We start from the raw sequence: 24,942 nt of genomic DNA, 5'->3' as shown, positions 1-24,942 counted from the left end.
ATGATAATAATAATAATAATAATAATAATAATAATAATAATAATAATTGACCGATGGCGGGAATGAACCTACTGTTTCCTTAAAAGCCATTTGTAATTAAGTAATACTTCTGATTGAGGTTCTGGCTGATAAGCACATCTATTATCAGGCAGTACATCTCACTTGACGATATGTGTCAGAGGAAGAACAATTCTGCAATGCTTGGGAAAAGTGGTTTGTCAGTGTCCACAAACAATTTTTAATAATTTATTGACAACTTACGGAACATCTGCTCGCTTAGGAAGAGAGACATAAGTATTTCTCCCATTACAATAATTCATGCAGAAGAAAATCAAATCGACATAAACTAGTGTGAAGACAGTTTTTTTTCTTCTTTTGTAAAATTAACATTTTTGGCTTGTGCCACTTTTCCCGAGCACTGCAGAATTTTTTGTATGAATCTGAAGTCTGATTAGTGGAATATGTAGCTAATCGGCGATGTATGCATTGGAGGGGAAAAGGAACTGGCCACCATACCCCATTATCTCTTGGCCTAGTTACCTCATGAGTGATGCCTTATTGGTGTTACTTATGAGGTTTAAACCTGTCTTTGGACAGTTGACTAAACAACAACAACAATAATAATTACAGTAATAATAATAATAATAATAATAATAATAATAATAATGTCCTTGTCATAGCCATGGAGACCACATTGTTGCTGGAGGTTAAGACTCCAACTTAACCTAGACATTTTGGTATTGATAGCAGTAGTGATGTCAGTCCTGCGCGCTTTCCGCCCTCATTCTTAAAAAAATTACCCTGTCACTTATTTCTATTAAAGGCTGAGTAAACCCCAGGGCCATGGGATGGCCAGAAGAATTAGATCAATGGAGAAAATCTGTAACATTATCGGGAACCAAACTAACAACCTTTCTGCTTGCAGCACAGCACCTTAACCGCGACGGTATCTACTGCACCCCATAGATGATGATGATGATAATAATAATAATAATAATAATAATAATAATAATAATAATAATAATAATAATATCCACCGCCGTAGCTCAGGCGATAACGCGTTTGCCTGCCGCTCCGAAGTTGCGCTTGGGCGTGGGTTTCATTCCCGCCAGGGCTCATTACCTGATTTATTTTCTTCGAGGTTTTCTCCAGCTATAAGAAGAATGTCAATTAATCACATGGTGAATCCCGGCCTTATCTTGTAAACACTCGTGCCATCTCGCTATCACCAATTAAATCATCTACGCTAAATCAGTGGCGTAGGTAGGAATTTAAGATGAGACGGGAGGAGGTTTTGGAACATCAGTTGGAAAATATGCCTATAACTTATATGCAACATATTTAAAAATAATAATTATTATAGTTCAATACTATGAAATTTAAAATAAATTTATTCTCTTCCCAAAGTTGTTACAAAGGAAAATCCATTCTCCGTCGTTGCAGAGTGAATGAACAGATGCCGATCCTAAATAAATATATTTATTGTGCTCAGAATAGTAGTTTTATAATTTCTTTAAAATCATTTTAAATTTCAGTTTAAAACAACCTGTCAGCGAAAGAAGGCCTATAAAGGATTTGTCATTCTAAATTTTGGTCATTGTAGGTAGACAGAGTCAAACAATATATATATATTTTTCAATGTCGCAACGGCAATGATGGATTGTTTCTTCATGGTTTAATATAATTTTTTAATGCCTCATGCAAAAGAGGGGGTTTCAGCCCCGTGAACCCCTTCTGCCTACGCCACTGTGCTAAATAGCCTAGTTGTTCACATAGCGTCGTTGAATAACCGAATATAATAATAATAATAATAATTATTATTATTATTATTATTATTATTATTATTATTATTATTATTATTATTATTATTATTATTATTAGCGTATAAAATGTATATCAAGGATTTTGCTAAAATCTGAGTCTATGTTTGTAGTACACAAGTCGTGATCAGTGTGTTTGTATGTGTGAATGTTGTACGCCTTGGTGTCACAGAAAACGTGGAGAAGAATGATGCTCTAGCCAGGAACGAAGTAATAGCCTACTTGGGAATCTTTGGGAACTGTACAGTACCAACCTTCTTTAAGCAGAAAATTTACATAAGTATCTCAATAAATAACATATCTTTTGAATAATTTCAAGGAAAAATTGTTCTGGGGCCGGGTATCGATCCCGGGACCATTTGCTAGCTTCTCCCTTCGGGAGAGCATTCATATGCTAAGCAAAGGGTCCCGGGATCGATACCCGGCCCCGGAACAATTTTTCCTTGAAGTTATTCAAATCTGGTTTACAGGGAGCTACTACCTGAAAGCCATATTTGTATAACATAGCTTTTCTCCGCGTTCAGGATAACTCTTATTTCGCAACAGGACTCTCCGTTCTGTTATTTTCCGTACCTAGACGGAAAGAACTGTTCGTTTACTTTATTTTATATTTTATGATACGCCACAGCTAATGTTTACAGTATTATACATTTAATTATTTCTGGTCCATGCATCACGTTCATGATCGAGTTCACTGGATCCTGCAAGGGATCTAAAACAATAATTGAAGCCAAGCGGGAAAAACGCATCATGTCCACTTTCGGTGCATAAAGAGCTGATGGTTTCAGTGTTGCCAGGTTCTCAATAAAGAAAATCCCTCCGTAGGCCTTATAAATCCCTCAAATCTAAAGAAAATCCTTACATTTTTAAATGGCCCTAATCAGACGCTAGAGTTTTGTTTGTTCTTCTAAATTTTATACCACGTTCTATGGTGGAGCCTGGCAAAGCACTTCATTTTAACTCAGTGATATAAGGTGAAATCAATATATTTCCGAACTGCACTTGTATTTATTATACCGGTTAACATCCATGCACGTGTCACTGAAGACCATTGCTTCCATGCCTGTTGAGTCAGTCTATCAAACAGCGTCAGATTGTCTTAAAAATCTGAGCTTCTACACGTGATTTTGTGCAAATATGTCAATTACCTATTGTGATTTTTCCACGTATCTCTCCATATACGCCGTATGGCTAATCTTCTTCTCTAACTTTCAGGTCATGCATTTAGTATAGATTCCAGGCGTTTCCCTGGTTCTACTAGATAACTTCTCCGTTTCCTATGTCCTGTGTGTTGCTTACATTTTCAGGGCAGTCTGGAAGATTATTTAGGTATTGATTGCCCCTTGTATAGAATTAAAGCACCTATCATGTTCAGTAATATCACATAAAAATTTAAGTACTGCAGTTTTAGCTTTAACTTTTGTTCATCCACTAGTTTTCTAACAAACACACTGCCCATTTTTAGAGCATTCTTACGGACAGTGCATTCTTTTGTTGTGGGGATGTTTTACTTTGTTTGGCTGTAGTTTATATTATTATTATTATTATTATTATTATTATTATTATTATTATTATTATTATTATTATTGTTATTGTTATTGTTATTATTATTATTATTATTATTATTATTATTATTATTATTATTATTATTATTATTATTATTATATTTTGCAGTATAGGCACGTAGCTTCGTAGGAGATCACTGGATTTACTTTAGCAACCTTAAAACTTGGGGTCTTCTAATCAAAAATCGGCAGAAATTTATCTGTGCCACGATTTTTCTTCTAACCCTAATTCCTTTCTTTTCTATTGCTTCTTTTTTTGGTGTAGTGAATCCTTTGGAAGCATTCATTTGCGCTTTATTTATAATGAAATTTGACACGTAGAAGATCTCTCATTAACCAGCTACAGCTAGTGAGTTAGCAAAGGGAATCACCTGCTCACCACCGATGGTATAATTATGTCTGGCCGGGAAACCAGGTGGCCCGGGTTCGATTCCAGGTCACCTGGTTAAGATTTTTTCCGGGGTTTTCCCACAACCCAATATAAGCAAATGCTGGGTAACTTTCGGTGCTGGACCCCGGACTCATGTCACCGGCATTATCACCTTCATCTCATTCAGACGCTAAATAACCTAAGATGTTGATAGAGCGTCGTAAAATAGCCTACAAAAAATAGTGGCTTTTAAAGTTTCATGTTTACGTAAACCGGAGATTATCTTAACATAATAGATACGTGACATGAAGCATCCTTCCCGCTTTTTGTCTTCAGTTTCATTTTTGACGCTTCTGTATGTTCACCTATATTTTCTATGCAATAATCAAATCATTATTGTAGTGGTTCCCATCGGAAGCTTCGCAAGTCCAGAGCTGAACTTGGAGTTCAAGATAATGTAAACAACGTTTAGATATAATAGAATAACGATGCAGTTGTAACGGAAGTATGTCATATTTCTTTAATGTTTTTACTAGGAAAAAAAAACAAAAAAAAACTTATGCCTTTGTATGCTAATAAGATAGAGTAAGCGTTGCTTAGCAACTGTAACCGAACATCAGAGATTGTTGGCCTCTGCTCCACTTCATGATTAGTTGGTGTACGACTGTCAAACATTCGATCTTAGTGTACTCAGACTTTAGAACCTGACAGTTTCTCCCACGCATAGGCCCGAGCTCGATACACAGCCTACTGTTTGGACAGCAAAGTAACTGTACAACAAATTTCAGAAGATACCATAGTCGTTATTTTTTCACCTCATCTATTATGTATAGCGACTGTAGTTTAAAAGTATCGCTAAATGAAGAACGCTCACAAAGTTTGTAGTACCAGGTTCCGTTATTATTTGATAACATTCGCTGTCTAGCAGAGCGCCTGTTAGGTACTTAAAATAATCTGCATGTGTGTATATACTGTATATATACAGTGGGCCAAAAAAAGGCACAAAATTTAAATGGTTATATTCCAGTAGCTAATGATTTCATTTGAAAATTCATTTTACAGGCAAATTTCACAGTCCTTGTAGACCGGGAAAGTACTGTAATATTTAATTTTTCACCATTTATTAAGTATTATTTTTTATTTTTTTGTAAGGCAGTGCAAAATCGATCGTTTATGCCGAACTAAGCATTATGGTTTTATGAGTTCAGCAGGCCAAGCTGTTTGTTGTGCTATCATCATTTGTTTTCTTCCGTTTTGAGTTCTTATTTTGTGAATAATGGGTCGCTTAACGAACGAAGACAAGATTTTCATTAGGCATTTGCACCAATATGATCATTTATCTGCCCGTCAAATTGTAAGGAACTACTCTCAGCGAGAATGGTCTGTTTCAAATGTACAACGATTGATTAGCAAGATACGGACATGATATCCCTCCTGAGAGATTATTGCATGAAAGATCGCATTTCTCAGATTCTCTGATGGTTTCCGCTGGGGTTTCAAACGAGATCTTAATCCTATGGACTATTTTGTATGGAGTCAACTACAAAAAGCAGTTTACTACAAAACAAGAATTCGTAATATTGAACAATTAAGACAACGCCTTCTTGAATGTTGGACCGGCTTGATCAAAGACAGATATCCATTGCTCTTGGACAATGGAGAAGACGCCTACAAATGGTTCTGCGGGCAAATGGCGGTGACATAGAGCATCATTTTTAATTTTTATTATCTGAAAGATCATTAATTATTATTAATTTTACCGACGTTCAGTTTCTGCATTTTGAAGTAATAAATTGTCTTCAGAAACCACATTTTTCGCATCATTGTGTATTGACCTTCATAAGATTTTAATTGAGCCTCAAAAAACATAATAAAAAGTCCTGCTCATCTGTAAAGTCTACTCTTTCCAACAGTGTATTCATGTATAATACTGAACACTTTGTCTTCATTCAGTTTTGCGCTCGATTGACATAGAAACGGGGTTAAAGTTATTCCGTTACTGCAATCATACTTTCTTACAGAAGAAAATAACTGAAATTGTACTCCTTCGACAGAGCTGTCTTGTGGCAAGCAGGTATCGTGTCCGAATAATGCCCTGAAGACCCGAGTTGAAGTTCCGACGCCGGTACTAGGCCTGCTTTGCTGAAGTTCGCTCTGTAACCCCACATATGCCACCGGACCATCCTCAACTTTGTGTTTCTCAGCGTCGCTCAGAATCAATGAGTTTGTAATATGTAACTAGAGACACCAACGGCGCTAGTTTCGCGTACAAAATTGAACCGCTGTTCGGCCGCCATTAAAGGGAGTTGATGCTTCGCCAGGAGTGCGAGCAGTTCATGTTTATTGAGGAGTACGAATAAATATAAGTACACTTGAAGGGAAATAATAACAAAATGGTGAAATATTGCGCCGCAAATAATTGTTCGAACATAGCTACTATTGTAGAATGCTCAGGAAAGTATGCATATCTTAATATTTGAAAGAATGTTCCAAATGCAGTTCCTCCTTTGAATGTGTTTACAGAATGTCAGAATATTTCTTGGATAAAGTTTTTTCAGAAACAAATTAATCAGGTTTACAAGGTTGGTTTCAACAATGTCTGTAACGGTTAGGTGCCATCATATTACAGTGGATTACAATAGCAGAGTGCATAAGAAAATCCTCAGACTATATCTGTCTAAAACTGTTTTGTTTCACAATAAATGAATTAATAATGTAATTTCCGTATTGTAAAGTATGTACTTCTAGTTTTTGGTTGTATTAAATGCAAAGAAATTAGTGAAAATATAGCTGATGGCCTAGTTAGGCCTATTATTACCACTACTACTAGGTCTACTATGACTACTACTACTAGGCCTACTATTACCACTACTACTAACTAGGTCTCACTACTACTAGGCCTACTAATACAACCAAAACTAGGCCTATTATTACCACTACTACTAGGCCTACCATTACCACAAAAACTAGGCCTACTATTACCACTAATACTAGGCCTACTATTACCACTACTACTAGGCCTATTATTACCACTACTACTAGGTATACTATGACTACTACTACTAGGCCTACTATTACCACTACTACTAACTAGGTCTCACTACTACTAGGCCTACTAATACAACCAAAACTAGGCCTATTATTACCACTACTACTAGGCCTACCATTACCACAAAAACTAGGCCTACTGTTACCACTAATACTAGGCCTACTATTACCACTACTACTAGGCCTATTATTACCACTACTACTAGGTCTACTATTACCACTACTAGGCCTACTATTGCCACTACTCCTAGGCCTATTATTACCACTAGTACTAGGCCTACTATTACCACTAGTACTAGGCCTATTATTACCACTACTACTAGGCCTACCATTACCACAAAAACTAGGCCTACTATTACCACTAATACTAGGCCTACTATTACCACTACCGGTACTACTAGGTCTATTATTACCACTACTACTAGGCCTACTATTACCATTACTACTAAGCCTACTATTACCACTACTCCTAGGCCTACTATTACCGCTACTAATTGTATTAAAAAGTCTGTACTGACCTCTAACTTGGTGGTATCAATTACACAATAAATAGATTGTTTTATGATAAAATTTATTCTCATTATACTTTAAATCTGTTTCCAGAATTTTTATTATATCATATTTCACCGCTAGATATTTTCTAAGCACCATATACCTCCCTCTTTCTTTGCATGAAAGGACTGAAATATAGATCATTTTAAATATTACAGTAAATATTCATTATTGTGTCCTTAAAACAATACTAGTAATACTGAAAATTAATGCTGACATTGCCATTATTCACTATTTCACATACTTATCCCGAGTGTATATGTGTGATTTAATTTATTTTTTAGAATATCGCCTAAGATGAACCATTATAATACTTTAATAAATATAGCGCTCCTCTGCCATTCATATTTATTTAATCACGACTCATCCTTTGTAAAAGATGTTTAAAACAGTGTCTATCACCAGGCTACATCAATGTATTGTGGTACTGTTTTCGAATTTTGCGCCGCAAACACTCCCTTTAATGGCGGATGCTAGCCGATTCAATTTATGACATTTTTCTTGCCTGCCACTCACGGGTATGTGTCTCTAGTAAGTATTACAAACTCTTTGCTCAGAATAGGCTGAGATGAATATTACTTTTTCACTGGTACTGGCCACTGAAACAGATACATTAATAGAGGTGGTTTTTTTAGTCACCCGGATTGACTTGTGCAATATCCAAACCTGTGGCAATATAATTGAAACTGACGTATTAACTAACCTATCCCAATATTAAATTACTCAATGTAACTCTCGATTTGCCTTCTGGGAGACCAAGAAAACATTACTCGTTTCCTTTGCACCTTGTGGCTATATGCTATGAAAGCAATAGTTCATGTTTCCATAGTAACTTTCTCGCCTATCTTTTTTTTTTCTGTACCACGGCGTGCATAACCTCAGCGGTTCTTTATACTGATGTCAGTCTGTTTTCACAGGGAGTGACGTATCAGTTTTTTTCCAACCGTGATTAAAGGAGATAGCCGTACAAGATGCTGATGTTGAGTGATGTAGCATATCCATGAAGTCATATAGATACGACATATGAGTGAATTATTGTTGTTTGGACTGTCATTTTTTCTATCCTTGAATATAGGTGACCGTGTCAATTTTAAATGTCTTCCTGAACGAACATAAAGCCGACTTCCCTGCAAGTTATTTTATATACAGTAAATCACTTGAACTTACTTGCAAAGCCTGTAGAGTAGCTTGATTGTTAAAATCAGGGTACCCCCTGCCTTGTATGATATTGTAGTGTGCATGAAGACAGGATAGGTCCAAAATATGAAATGAAATGAACGCGAAAGTTAATTTGGATAGATAGAAATTACCACAAAGTTTCATTTTGATATTACTTGTCGCGGAGGCTTTATCCGAAACTTTGGTTTCCATGGAGACAATAAAGGCAAAATTTTGGATGACAGTAGAAGTTATAGTCCGCGTCACCGTTTTTGGCATGTGAAATAAGTAATGAGGACGTTAATTTGTGTTTTACATTTGCCGCAGTCAGTCTGACAACTGTGCCTGGCAAATGGCTGATGTGACGTGTGTAGGAAGTGGTACCATTCTCAGCTGCACTAGCAACATGCTCACAAACTGGACACTATATATCTAGAACACACGCCAAAAACGCTGGCGCCAGCTGTAATTTGAATAGATGAAAATTGCCACAAATATCTCTCCGATACTGCTTGTTTTCTTACGTAGATATACTGTAAGTATTAAGCGAATTTTTAGTTTCCATGGAGACAGAATTAAGGTAACATTTGGAATGAGACGAAAGTTAATTTGAATTGATCGAAATGTCCACAATGTCTTACTGATGCATCCCTTGGCGTGGTGCAAAGAAATTGTAATTTGTGTGAAATTATAATTGCCATTGTATTAGTGGCATTAGTAGTTTTTTATTTAACGACTCTTTGATCTGCAGAGTATATTCACCATCGAAGAAAGGGCCGACGAATTTTGCCTCGAGTCCTGTCATGAACAAGCTTCATTTAAGCGCCGTAAGGCGTCATGCTTCGACTCACGTTACAGAATTAGCACTGGTTCGACTCCTTATTGGGGAGGAATCTTCTACGAAATTTCGGCAAGTAGGCCTATAAGCTATGTGAACGGTGCCCAGTAGCTACAGTAGATAGCGAAATCAAATTTTGCGAATCAACACGGTTGGAGGGATCATTGTGCAAATCACACAATATTCCTGTACTTGTTAGATGATCGTTCACCCCTTTTGAAAAATGTGGACATGAGGCTAGCAGTGGCTGGTCGGCCTTGGCCCTTTCTGATTTGTCGTGCCTATTATTATTATTATTATTATTATTATTATTATTATTATTAAATCTGCGACATTGGCCTCCCATCTTCGCTTTCCTCCCGAAGGTATGGTAAGAATTTTATCGGCTTTGAAAATTACTCGTCCTCGGCAGGGCTTGAACCTGCGATTCTCCGGTTCAACAGTTACCACGGTGACCCGTAGACCACAGGGAACGACGATTTTCATGGCGACATGATTTATCTCAATTTGGAGTTATCGCATAGTTTATTTTGAATGAATGCAAGTGGCCGAAGCTTTTTGTCAGCCTTGTGTTTCACTTCGTCCCGCAGCATGCATCATGAATGGAGTGTTGTCCGTGTTTAGAGAACTATCTCGTTTTCAATTCATCGCGTGTTATTGGTTTATGAGGCACGCGTCCATCGAGGTCATCCCCCTCGAGTGATCTCGCAACGAGTTTTTCTGTTGCCATGACGACGGAGAGACGGCTCATTCTGACCTGAAGAGTTACGTAGATGACTTACCTGGGTCAATGATTTACAGTTTTATCGCACGTCCCTTTATGTTCACTATTGTGTTCTATTTTTTCTTCTTTTTGCTGAAACACCAGTCCTAGACTTCGTTAAAATGATGTTAAGAAAACGAAGCATACTTTTTCATACGATTTATTCGTTTGACATCAGTTTCCTTATCATGTTGTTACCGTTTTAAAATTATTTTCTTGAACTGTTATTCTAAAGTCATAAATAATTCGTTATGCACCGAAATAAGAAAAAAAAAATCGTTTTCAGGATTATGCGCAAAAACGTATATATATAGACTATATATATGTATATATATATATATATATATATATATATATATATATACACACAGTTATATCACTTACACTCTGTATTATATATATAATACAGGGTGTAAGTGATATAACTATGCAGATTGAAGGGCAAAATGAAATAAATTAAAATAAATAAAAATCCTATTATGAGGTTTGTAATTAAGTGCATGGTTAATTAGAAAATTAGGCTGAAAGTTTGCGTAGTATGGCAACAGCGCATCTCCGGCTCACCTGTGAAAACATACACCCATTCAGTCTGAATAGCAGCGTTCCTTCCCTTAGTCACCGCAGAGGGTTGCCGCACTTGCTAATGGCAGGAAATAACTAGACCTATACGCGTTAATAATTTTAATTTGCAAGAAAACAGTCCATTTTATTTTAAAACTGCAAAGATATAAATCATTCCTTATCTTATCAGTTTATCTATGGATAAGAGTAAAAATCACAGTCATACTCATAGCACTTATTTTTCTGATAAAAGTATTTATTTGGGACTAATACGGTGTCAGAATTTTATGTTTTAGTCGGCCTGGGTGACTCAGTTGGTATAACTCTAGCCTTCTCTGCCCGAGGCTGCGGGTTCGATCTCGGTCCAGGTCGATGGCATTTACTGTCCATTACTCAGGAGAAGACGAGCGGATAGAATGTGACCTTCTTGACTATCGCTGTTGATTATTATAAACATCTCTCAGTTAAGCATCCCAGTAGCCAGGTTATTACTCGTGCAGGAAACATGAGTAACAATGCGTATGGAAATTAAAGCTAAGTTGAACAGAAGGAGACCTAATGTTTCCGCTTACTGCAGTACAAATATTTCACGTGTTGTCGTATGTTCTCTGTTCACATCCCTTCCTCCTCAGTCCGCTCTCGTCTTCTCCTGAGTCACCGACAGTAAGTATGCTTAAATGCGATAGGCACATGTCAGATTTACTGGCATGTAAAATAACTCCTGCGGGACAAAATTTCGGCACACGGGCGACTCTCATATAACCTCGGTAGTCGCGAGCGTCGTTAAATAAAACATAACATTTTTTTATGTTGTACCTTATTCCTGATATAAGCTGTTAAAATCTGTGCAGTTATATCACTTTACCCTCCATAGGGTAATTCAAGAGGAAGAGTAAATATTTTAGGGGGTGATAGTATGGATTATTCTGATTGTGAGTAAAAACGTTCATGTAAACATGTGTCCAGTTTTCAATGGATGTGACCAGATGACCCGGGTTCGATTCCCGGTCGGGACAAGGTACCTGGCTGAGGTTTTTTCCGGGGTTTTTCCTCAACCCAATATGAGCAAATGCTGGGTAACTTTCGGTGCTAGACCCCGGACTCATTTCACCGGCATTATCACCTTCATCTCACTCAGACGCTAAATAACCTGAGATGTTGATAAAGCGTCGTAAAATAACGTACTAAAAAATTCAATGGATGTGGTGATACAGCTGTTTGAGAGTTACGCATAACGAACGTTAAAAAAACGTAGCAAGAAGGAAAAACAAATTATTAACGATTATACATATATTTACTGCTTATTTCCACGGTATCAATACAGCTAGAATCGAACTCAAGGCCATCCTTTTGAAGTTTGGTTGCAGATGACCTGTTCCTGCAAGTGTTGGTGAATTCTCATAAATATGGTATAAGCTAGTTGGCTAGTAAAATGATATTTTTACTGATTAAACCTTGCAAATTTTCTTTCATTTACTTTTTTCTCTTCCATAAATGAAATGCATATCAGCAAATTGCAGGAAATTTGTCAGATATTTAACTTCTTGGATTAGATTACAATAAGGATAATATTTAATATAGATTATTAAATTTAGCCGTTGTTATAGCTCTGTGTATAGCGTACGCGTTTTCCAACCCAGTGAACAATGGAGATTTATATCCATTCCATAAAAGGGCATGTTTATCCCCTTGACTTGTGATTGTCCTCAAATGTCTCCTCACGGTTCCACGTCGTGGCAATCCTACGGTCAAGAACAAGGAAAATAGTATTTTCCTTGGTGAAGGAATCAATGTCAACCAGTCGCAAAAATTACAACGTGTTCATAATTCCTGTGTTCGCTTCGTCTGCGATGTCCGTCGCGCTGACCACATTATCCTATCCTTCCAAACTCTAAACTGGCTAGGGCTAAACGAACGTAGAAATTTTCATTCTCTTGTTCTCCTTTTCCAAGTCCTTCACACTTCTACACCTACCTACCTTGCCTCCCGTTTCAGTTACCTGTCATCATATCATAATCTCTTCACACGCAAACAAAATAGCCGCATACTAGCCATACCAACACATAAGACATCATGGTATTCATCATCATACACAATCTCGCTCTCGCGCTTGTGGAATACCCTACCCAGTGACATCAGAGACTGTCGGAATTCAGTAGCGTTCAAAAGTAAACTTATTAAGCATTTTCTTACTGCGTAGAGTAGGTTTAATTTCTACTTAATCAATAAAAGAAATGCTTCTCTCTTCTTAACCTTTAAAATAAACTGTCTAGCTTTTATTAATCAGTTAATCTTTTAGTACTTTGATTTTTATTGTATCTGTAAATTTAATATTAATTGTAATTATAATTGTAATTGTATTCTTAATATTGTAGTTGTAATTCCCTGGTAGAGGAGAAGAGAAGGCCTGATGGCCTTATCTCTACCAGGTTAAATAAATAAATACATAAATGAGTAAATAAAAATGAGAATATGAGATTCAGTGTTGGTCAAATGAATTCCTCTGTCCTACGCCGAAGTGGCTTGGAAGACGAAGGAGGCAAAATAGGAAGAAAGAAAGAAAGAAAGAACGAACGAATCAAACAAACAAACAAAAAATGTCTTTTGTACATCTGAAGACGAACGTAGATTTAACTTTGGAAGCGTTTGAATTTGTTGCACAGTCCTACTTCACCGGCAATTGGAAGTCCAAGCTACTCCTCTTTCAGTGAGGAATCGCTGTGTTCCTACCTGAACCGGAACCAACAGTATTCTAGTTGGTGGATGGAAATACGTACAGTTTGACTACAGAAGAAAACGTGAGCAGAAATAGAATTTCAAATATGAATTAGTAACAAGCGGTAAAAACTGCACAGAGCTGGTATTGATCGCGGACGCGTGCTGGGAATGCATATCCTAAGCCAAGCCAAGGTACCATCGAACCTACGGATGCCGTCAATAACAAGAAAGCAGCGCATCCTGTTCTGTCTTACCTTGGCGGAAGTGGGAGCGTGTAATTACGCCAATTTCCAAGAATCAAAACCATTGCCTTGGAAACCAAAGCCAGGATTCACCGTCTTTTGTTTTCGTAATTCTGTATATTGCAACGAGTCGAAGCATGATACAAAGAAAATCACTCAGTCTATAGACAAGGGATTGAAGTTAATTGTTATTTTCCGTTAGATGAAGTACTGTGACAAAGCAAATTATCGATATCGTAGCAACTAAAATATAATTTTGGCAAAGAATACGTCTTTCCACCCACCGATGATGGACATCCGTTCAGGAATCCGTGATGATATACAGGATGTTTCCGAGGTGGTGTTACAAACTTTCAGGGATGATGGCGAAGGGCATATGTATCAATTCGAGATCAGGAACCATGGTCCGGAAATGATTGAGTCGAAAGTTATAAGCAAAAATAGTTGTGTGGAAATGGAATTGTAATTTGGCACCACGTGCCCTCCTTACCTTAACTTTTGGAAAAATGGTATGGGCCGGATGCCTCCTACGTAGGTACTTGTACCGATACAATCTGAGAGCTTGTCTACTGCTCCCATTGGCTCATCCGTATTTGAAAATCAGTTCTGCTCATTCCGCTCTCGTGTACTCCTCCATTTTATTAGGACTGATCGACTGGACACTGCAACTTGTACACATACACTGCTGTCTACAGACGTGCATATCAGGACCGACCATGTCCGTTACACATTACGCTATCTGCATTGCTTTAGTGTAGTTTCCTGTCCCCACCCCTCAGACAGCGCACTGAATGGAATACTGTAAGTAGACAACGTAAACAACGTCAGATGAATACAGTATGTGTAAGATGTATAGATAAATACACATAAATAAAGTGTACAGAGGAATAAAATTATTTCATTTCCACAGAACTATTTTTGCTTGTAACTTTCGACTCGGTCATTTCCGGACCAGGGTTCCTTATCTCAAATTGATACATGTGCCCTTCGCCATCATCCTGAAAGTTTGTAACACCACCTCGTCCACACCTGTGGAGTAACGGTTAGCGCGTCTAGCCGCGAAACCAGGTGGCCCGGGTTCGATTCTCGGTCGGGGCAAGTTACCTGGTTGAGGTTTTTTCCGGGGTTTTCCCTCAACCCAATATGAGCAAATGCTGGGTAACTTTCGGTGTTGGACCCCGGACTCATTTCACCGGCATTATCACCTTCATCTCATTCAGACGCTAAATAACCTAAGATGTTGATAAAGCATCGTAAAGTAACCTACTAAAATAAAAAAAAAATAACACCACCTCCGAAACACTCTGTAGTTAAATGACTGATTATGTGGGTACATTCGCAAAGGACATATTCAGACTCTTGTTCTCGTGTAACAATATTGATTCGGAAATCCACAAGAAATGTGTTCTATATCTGAAATTTGCGGGTTGGTGGATGTGTGAGCCATAAATTGTGGCAATTAGTCGGATAGCAAGACGGGAATGGTGGAGAAAGTAAGCGTTATAATGAGAAATTATGTGCAAAGTGATTTGCGCATCTTTTTTTTTATTCGTTGCACGGGTTTGAAATTTAAGAGCCTGCGGCGACGCGACATTTCGTGGCGGGGAAATGAAGGCGAGCCAAATGACTCGAAAGCCACCTGCTGCAGGACGTCAGGCGGAACCTCAAGGACACGTTCACAAATCTCGTGAAATTGGGAAAGTAGGATGAGTGAATTCGTAGACGTCCACCGGGTGTTTTAGAGATCCCTGTAGGTACGAGTTAACGAAGAGACGGAAGCACGGTGAATAGGCGTAAACGATTTGAACGAAGTGATCTTCATCTTCACCTTATTCTTCCTGATGGACTCCTTTTTTGTGTATTGTTTTGCCTTTTTGTTCTTCATCATCTTTTCCCTTTATTACCTACGCTTTATCTGTTAACATCTGTTATGTTTTTCTTCCGTTGTTCCTCTTTTCTTTTTCATATCGCTTTCAGTCTGTTATTTTTGTGGGTTTCTTCTTTTATTTAATTTCATGCTCATTTTCTTTTCGCTTTTCTCCTATTTCTTTCTCTTTTCATTCCATGTCATCTTTTCTCTCATTCTTTACTTCCCTCTTTTCCATTTCTGTTCTTAGCTGTGTCTCTCCTTATTCCCTCTTTCTCTTTCCTAATTCATTATGCTTTCTAGTCTCTTCCGCGTTCTTTCTCTTTGTCTTTATCATTTCTTCATTTGTTTTTGACTATCTATTTGTAAACCTCTCTGTCGGTCCGTCCGTCAGTGAGTCTGTCTAATCCTATCCTATCCTATCCTATCCTATCCTATCCTATCCTATCCTATCCTATCCTATCCTATCCTATCCTATCCTATCCGAATCTAATCTTATCTAATTTATCCTAATGTAATCTAATCTGCCTATCACTAATCGTGTTTTCTTTCTTCATTTTTATTTTCTCTCACTATTTCGTTTAATTCCATCTTTTCATTGTTTCTTTTTGCTGTGTTGTTTTTCTCTTTTCTTTACTATTTCTTTCGTTTTGTAATATATTTCCTCTTTTTCGTGCTTACTGAATTTTTCCTTTTGTATTTTCCTCTTTTTCTTGTTTTTTTTAATTGGTTTGTTTTACGACGCTTTATTATTTGTTTGGTTTTCTAACGTCTTAATGAGATGAAGGTGATAATGCTAACGGTCCAGCATTTATTTGCTCTTAATGGGTTGAGGAAAACTCCGGCAAAATCTTCAACTATACTGTTTTCGCTGTAAGAAAAATCCTAATGTAAACATAAGCACGTTGCTGTCATACCCGTGATTGGCTCCCAGTCGAAACACTCACATGACGCAGGAAAATATAGTTCGTATTTGGAAACCACAATCTTGTATTATTTGAAAATAAAAAATTTAATTCTAGTTGTTAAATACGATGAAACATTTAACTTCACTCATATGTAAAACGCTATGTAAAAGAAAAGCTACTTTCATATTTTGATATGTACTATGAACGCGGATGAATACCAATAGTAATACCGATGTAGTCTGTTCTTGTAACAAGCTGGCGTCACTTGAGCTCGTAGTTGTTCACGTAGTAAGCACGCGGTACTGAAGTATGGCTTCTGTATCCTCAACTGTCCATTGTGAAGACATAAGACTTAAAAATAATTTAATCACAGTAATTATAAAGTAAATGTTTCCTAAGCAAACCAATGCATAGTAGTGAGGTTAGGCCTACTTGACGAATAACGGGAATTGTTTAACATGAAACAGAATGTACAACAGTAGGCGGGAACATGTACTGAGAATCTATGGCGCCAAACAGCGGCCAATGAAGCCTCACTTCAGTCACGTGCTATTGTTTACATTAGGATTTTTCTTACAGCGAAAAGATTATACAGTAGGTAGCTTGTCCCAAACAGGATTTTAACCCGATTCTTGTTTGTTACCTCATTCTCACCATGATCATTACCCCATATTACATGTATTCTCCCTTTTCTTTGTCCCTTATTCACTTTTTGCTACATTACTTTGTGTGCGCCCTTACACAGTAGTTACTAATCTTGTTTGATTATTCATATCTCAACATAATTCAAATCGATTCAAGTTCTGGAAATACGAGGATGATACTGAAAGTTATGAGCAACCCATTGTTATAAATCTTAATTCTTATTTCTTATACAATCCAGGTACATCATCTTTATCTACAGACTTTTCTGTCACTTTTCAACATAATCTCCATTTCTTTGCACACATTTTTCCCGCCGTTTTGTAAGTTTGAAAATTCCCCCGCTGTAAAAGTCCGTTTCATCTTCCCCGAAGACACTGACGCACTGCTTTCCGGATGTCCTCCAGCGTCTCGTAGCGTTGGCCTCGCAGCTGCTCCTTTAGAGAACCGAAAAGATGGTAGTCGGAGGATGCCAAGTCGGGACTGTAGGGAGATTGTGGAAGAGTTTACCACCCAAATGTTCTGATTTTCTCCACGGTGACACGATCAGTGTGAGCCCACGCGTTATCGTGTTGCAGGATGATCTTCTTTCCAGGGCGTTTCTCGCGCAATTCACGACGGAGATTCAAAACTGTCTGAATATAGCGGACAGCATTTATGGTCTGTCCAGGTTCAAGAAATTCAACCAAAATGCATCCCAGAACTCATCAACTCTTTCCTTGTTGCGTTCCGTGGAGGCAGTTCGAGGGCGACCGCTACGAGGCTCATCTTGGATGCTCGTGTTCCCATCTTCGAAATGTTTCACCCATCTCCTAACACTGCTGGCGCCCATGCACACATCTCCGTATGCACGCTGAAGTCTGAGATGAATTTCAGCAGGAGATTTTTCTTCTTTAAGGGGAGAGGATGGTATTTTTTGGTGAAAAATGAGTAAATTAAAAAAAAAATCTTTAAAATACCCTGTGATATGTATGGAATGCATAGCATAACATTTTGTGGGTATTTGTGCCTTTATCGGTTGTTGAGTCGCCATTTTTTAACTTCCTGCGTTATGGATTTTTAAATCACTCGCCCATTTTTATTGTTGTTTCCGGTAAATTAAATAGTCAAAAACATATTTTTTTTCTCTTTAAAATACTCTTTGATATGTGTGGAATGCATTGCATAGGCCTAACATTTGTGGGTATTTGTGCCCTTATCGGATGTTGAGACGTCATTTTTAAACTTCCTGCGCTATGGATTTTTAAATCACACGCCCACTTTTATCGGTTTCCAGTAACTTCATTTTTTTTTTTTTTGCTACATTGCCAGACAAAAATGGATATATTTTCTGAACTATTAAAGATACATGCCTGAAATTTAGAACACACATTCTTTAGATTATTAGGAAAAGTTTTTCTGTAACATAATTTAGTTAATTGATTTCATTTTAAAAATGCGTCCGTTTGTTTGCAAGAAAGGAAATCAGAAAATTGTTATTAAATTTTAATTGTTTATTTTACAAACGTAGGGACTAATATCAAAATTCTGTTACAGACAGCTTGTAGAACACGCTTTTGCAAATACATTGCAAAAAAAAGTTTGATTCTATCTTTGAAAACGGTTTAGATATATCGGTTTTAGTACAGTCCTGCATTGGGTATATATTTTTTTCAAATTTGGGACCCCAAATAATTTTTTTTTTCAAAATATTTTTATTTGGTTGAGTTCTTACAGCTATGAGCTCTCTACATACAAAAAATTAATATTTTACAACAAATAGGAAAAAAATTAAAAAAAATACCATCCTCTCCCCTTAACAAGGAATTTAATGACAGCACGCTGTCGAAACGAACTATCGTTGTGGACCATTTTGCAAACATTGCCTGTGATCACAAGATGGAAGTTAATGACGTCACAGTATGTCAATACATAGTGTAAAGTCTGTAGATTATGATCATATTATAATCGTTTTTGTTACATTTTTAAAATTGAAATTACAGTAATGTGTTGCTCATGACTTTCAGTATGGCTCTCTGTACTAATGTTATTTTGGGCATGTGTTGCTTGGATTGTCGGTCCGTCGTTGTCGTGCCCCGGGGTCCGAAGTCAGACCGTGACGGGAGTACGTGGACCCTAACACATAACAATTCTTCTGGTCCTCTGAGCATGAAAACCATTCTACCTCTTGAGCTGGTCACTGACATCGCATCCTGGAGGGACTGCGACTTCCTTGGAAGCCATTCCTCATTGTGAGTTTCAAACACTTGAGGATTTATATTACAGCGGGGATCCTACAGCAACTTTGTGCACTTGAATCTCTTTGGAATATAAGGAAAGCAACAGCCATTTGTTAAAAAAATTACGCTTTATTGTTTTGTTCCTTTTATGTCCATGATAATGATTGGAAGAGAAGGTGATAGCACAGTCTATTTTTTTTATAGTATATACAGTCGCGAAGCTTGAGTTGTGAGGGAGCTAGGAACAATAGATTGTGCCGGTACTATTTCGCATTGTCTGTAATGAGGCGATAGTAGCGATCCTAGTGGTTAAAGTCTGTGTGATGTATCTTGTCTCACTGTGGAAAGAGAGAGAAAGGAGATATGTTTTACCTCGTCTGTATTGTTATGGCGATGGGGGAGTGGAGCAATGCCGTCCATCCATCCAGTGGCGGAAGGGACTAGTTGATACATTCTGTAGCACAAAATAAAATAACAAAATATCCCTCTTCGTACTGTGTAGTTCCGTCACTGAGCTTGTCTTTCAAGAAATTGAGTTCCGGTAGCCTGTACAATAACAAGGTTTTGAAAGGAATCCTGAAAATTTACAACCCTCCTATAATCTCCACCCTCATTTGAAGGGACTTGGTTTTATTGCTACTGAGACAAGATAAACTTTACCAAGTATAGTAACTCTGTGGATACATATTTACTACGTATTAAGCTTCGTGACTGTATAATATACTAGACTGTGGTGATAGTATGGCATCCTATTTTATTTCCGGCACCCAAGTTTTTTAATTTACTCGTGTATCAGTGGACATGGAGGTAAAGTAAATATGGTAGGGCAAAATTAATGGAGGACGTTTTCCCGTGGTTTATCTATGGCATTAAGAAAAATGTCCGGGATGAACCCTTGAAGAAAAGGGCCACGGACCTATCACCCACCAGTGTGCATTTCGGATTTTCAAATTTTGTCGTTCACGTATCTTCGGCTGGCAAGGGAGCCTTGGCATCAGCGGAACTTTAAAAAAAGAACCGGCACGAGTCTGGGACTTCGCTTTCCCTTTGGCGGTGCTGCTTTTCTCTCTCGACTCGACTGCTGGGCGGGGGATGCAGTGGGTGTGAAAAACACATCATATAAAATTTAATACGCATTTAAGGCCTAGTCAACTGCTGTGGCGCCATATTTAAAACTCTGGTGCACAGATGTTTAAAAGACACTAAACTTGGATTGCAATTTCCCTAGACTTTAGTTAATTTTTGAAATTTTCCTCCATTAAAATATTCTTCGATATATGAAAAATGTCCACAGCTGTGGAGTAATGGTTAGCGCGTCTGGCTTCGAAACCAGATGGCTTTTTTTTAGTATGTTATTTTACGACGCTTTATCAACAGCTTAGGTTATGTAGCGTCTGAATGAGATGAAGGTGAAAATGCCGGTGAAATGAGTCCGGGGTCCAACACCGAAAGTTACCCAGCATTTGCTCATATTGGGTTAAGGGAAAACCCCGGAAAAAACCTCATCCAGGTAACTTGCCCCGACCGGGAATCGAACCCGGGCCACCTGGTTTCGCGGCTAGACACGCTGACCGTTACTCCACAGGTGTGGACAAACCAGATGGCCCGGGTTCGTTTCCCGGTTGGGGCAAGTTACCTAGTTGAGGTTTTTTTCCGGGGTTTTGCCTCAATCCAATATGAGCAAATGCTGTGTAACTTTCGATGCTGGACCCCGGACTCATTTCACTGCCATTGTCACGTTCTTCTCATTCAAACGCTAAGTAACCTAATATGTTGATAAAGCGTCGTAAAATAACCTACTGAAATAAAAAAAAATATATGAAAAATACATTACATAAAATGTAATGTGCATTAAGGCCCTGTCAGCTGCTGCAGTAACACCATTTTCAAAGCTCTGGTGCACAGGGCTTTTAAATGACACTGAACTTGGATTGAAATTTTCCGTACCGGTTACTTCACATTTTGTTTTATTCCATAGAAAAAGTTATACGTCTTGGGAACTTGCATTATATTTAGTACGCACATTCTTTAGGCTATTTGGAGACTTTTCTCCGGAATAGGAACTTGTTATTTTATTGCATCTGAAAAACATGCTTCCATTTTTCTGTAAAAGTTCTTCTAAAATTCATTCTTAAAATGTAATTGTTTTTCTTTTTAATGAATTACCGGTACTGTACCTTGTTTTTTTTTTAATTTGGATCCAGATTTTTTTTTCAAAAACTTACCTGGAATCTAAATTATTTCAGCAATGGCATTTTTACATAAAAATTGAAATTTTACGCCAATTATAAAAAAAAAAATCAAGTTTCACCATCTTCTACCTTTAGACTAAGTTGGATAGTGTGAACGAAGTGAGACAAATGGCCTTTAGGCTAGGACCTTACATAAAGGTTCAGATGAGTCCCAAGAACGCAGTTATCATCGTGTACCTTTTAATTAATACTTTCTCTTGTCTCATTAATTAATTCATTCATTCCATTGTTTACCCCTTACTGTTTGTTACTCCCTTCCCGGCTAAATTGATATGGCATAATTGCTGAGATATCTAGATGTCGAGATGAAGATCTGTCACTGTCAATATGGGTTTTGTTGCTAGCAGTGGCGATAAATCCCTTATGATCGTTGACTGTGGCTGTTTTAGGTTTATTATATATCCCTTTATTAGTAAATAATTTTTATATTAATTAATTTTATTTGTGTATAATTATGGAAATTGATGAGGGATTAAATTTCACATATAATTTGTCTTCATAAGATTATTATTATGATGAAATGTTTACTTTTCTTACAACGGTTCAGTAGTGCTTTGTATCGTTAATTTATGACTATGTCTGTACTGTCTATGCAAAGTGTAAATACATCTGTGTTTCACTCAGCTTCCATTAACCTGCATTGAAATGTGTCGTTTAAGAGGTTAGCTTGCCCATAACCGCGGAGTTGTTTCGTGCCAGAGGGAGTCGAGTTCCTTTTTAACACCCCGCGACCTCCAGCTGAGAGATGGAACATATGTGGCCGTGTTAAAATAGACGCGAATGTTACGAAACGAATGTTTTGTTAGTACAAGTTCGCGGAAACAAACCAGCACTTTGCAGTTGTGAACATCCTTACTTCATACTCACCGTCAGTGTTTCTTCACAGAAGACAATGAACCCGGCCTTATGTGGCTAACAGAATTCTTCTCGAAAAATAGTCGTTATCATAGGTGGCTGCTAAGCTAAGTAAGTACGTAACTCTTATAAGGTGGAAAGTTGTCTTATTTTATCGTATAAATCTATCGCTTAAGTTAAAAACGTTACAAAGAGCGTAATAAAACCTATATGTAAAATTATTATAAAATAAAGATGTTTAAAACTGTACACTTCATATGTAAACTTTTATAACAATTAAACATTTATTGTCATTGTAATATTACAACGTGGAAAAAAATTGCACGTTGAATCGCGTTCAAACTTGTGACATTAAATGTTAGAGACGAATCTAGGTATTATTATGCAGTGTGCAAAATACGTGAGAAACCATTACTTTTTCAAATACGTCATTAGTTCCCAATTACTTCAGAGTTTTGGACACCCCTTTCTTTTTAAGGTGAGCTATGGATCCCACACTTTTATGTATGTATGTATGTAATGTATTTACACTGCAAATGGGTAAATACCCGGTGGAAATGGACACTAATTACATTCAATAATGACAATTAATAATAAACACAATTAATAATAAATACAACTAATAATAATAATAATAGTAATAATTAATACTAATAATGATAAATAATAATAACAATAATATAATAAAATTAAGGAGCATCCTAAATTAAATGAAGCACGATCACTTAAAATAACATTTAAAGTAAATATAATTTGCAGCTTAACCCTAAGTTCGAACTAAAACCCATGAGTGTGATATATTCATATCTACACAAGTACCTTTCAGCACTACACTCATTTCGCAGTTAACTCACTCACTGCACTGGTACTATGACACATTTCACTAATACTATCTGATTTGACTAACACTTCAAAAACATTTCACTATTAAAATACTTTGCTCTACTACTATAAACTGTAAAACTTCACTGACACAAAGACACTTCACTGATACAACACTTCAAATAACAAAACATCAACTACACCCTTTAAATAATGTGTATAATATACTATCGTCTATTAGTAAAATCCTTAAGCCTATTTTTAAATACATTTTTGGTTGTTGGTAAAGCCTTTAGTAAGTCTGCAGGTAAAGCATTCCAGTCCCTGATAGTACGATTGAAAAAAAAAACTTTCCAGTGTCCGTCCTCTGCCTTCTTTCCCTCAGTTTATATGAGTGGTCGTTCCTCGAAGAGTAATTTGGCGGCTGCAACCTATTTTTTATTTCTCTCCAGGCAGGTTCCCCTCTGTGTTTTTTTAACTTGCGCATAATCGAATTCGCGTTCTCCTGCCCACACCATATTCGAAAGGATTTCTTATCCACGAGTTTTCAGAATCTGATGGAGGGAAGTAATCTCTGAAGCTAGTCGCTAAATCATTCAGATGCTCAACAATGAATTTCTTGTGGCAGTTCATCAGTGGACTTCAGAAATGACTCAATGTTGGAAAGGTGCTGAGACTACCACTTTCAGCTAGGCTTGCCCACAGCCTTGTTTTTATAATTGGTGCCTCAATCCTGTCTCCAACGCCAAAAAGATTTATACCACTACCTCGAAGACTCATATTGAGTGTGTTCAAGTACTCAAAAATATCTGCTGAGTAGGAGGACGCCATAGACAACCAAGATAAGTTATTCAACTGATCACATGGACATTCAGTATCACTCATAAATAGTCGTACTTCATCACTTTTGCATATAGGAGTGCATTGGTTATCTAGAGGGAAACTTTTGCAGCGATTCTTTGCAATATTGAGTGGATTATAAATAGGGAGCGGATTTTTATGTGCTAAAAATTTAAATATATTTATTTTTATGTGCTAAAAAGTACGAAAATATTTGCTAAAAATAATTTTTTTTTTTTAATATGACAAAAATACCTTGCTTAGCTGGAAAAAAAATGTTACTAGGTACTCACCAACCACACTTGAGTGCTAGTAGTTGGCCGAGAATTGCAGTGAACAACAAAGATCATCTCCAAATTCTCCATCACAAATGCATGCCGATTATCTCTGAACAACGACTTATACTGTGAAAACGATCTTTCCACATCACAGGACGTCAGACGTGCATATTTAAAGAGAGGAATGTCACAAACACAAACACCGTCAATTTCACCTACAGGCACACCCTCCAATACTTGAGCAACTTTACACATTTTTTTATATCCACTGTTTTTCCCAAACACATTCTGGAATTTGTCCCTTAGTACTTGTACTTCTGAACCTGGCAGTGAGTCTAGTTCAATTTTCACGGCACGCACCTTCCTGTTTCAGACAACAGGTTTTTGAATGTTTCGAGTTTTTTTTATGGAGTCACACAAAAAGATTATATTTGCTAATAGGAAAGCCAAATCGTTTTTTAAATAACCATCTTTCAGTATATCTTGAAGGATATCGATTGACGAAGCCCGATAACAGGGAATCACAACAAGACGTATTGTTTTACTTGATGGACATAAGCGAGAGGCGAGAGATTTGTTTAAATTAAATAATGTTCATACCCGAGCTCTTATCTGTTGTGTTCC

General features: G+C 37.2%; 1 protein-coding gene across 3 annotated transcripts in view; it reads left to right on the top strand.

Annotated features, from left to right (window-relative positions):
• LOC138701068 (tripartite motif-containing protein 3-like) overlaps positions 1 to 24,942 on the top strand; it is a 236,645-nt gene that overhangs the window by 63,062 nt on the left and 148,641 nt on the right. The window lies entirely within an intron of this gene.

Source organism: Periplaneta americana, chromosome 6, assembly GCF_040183065.1.
Source record: "Periplaneta americana isolate PAMFEO1 chromosome 6, P.americana_PAMFEO1_priV1, whole genome shotgun sequence".
Classification (NCBI taxonomy): domain Eukaryota; kingdom Metazoa; phylum Arthropoda; class Insecta; order Blattodea; family Blattidae; genus Periplaneta; species Periplaneta americana.
This window is presented reverse-complemented; position numbering and strand designations above follow the sequence as displayed.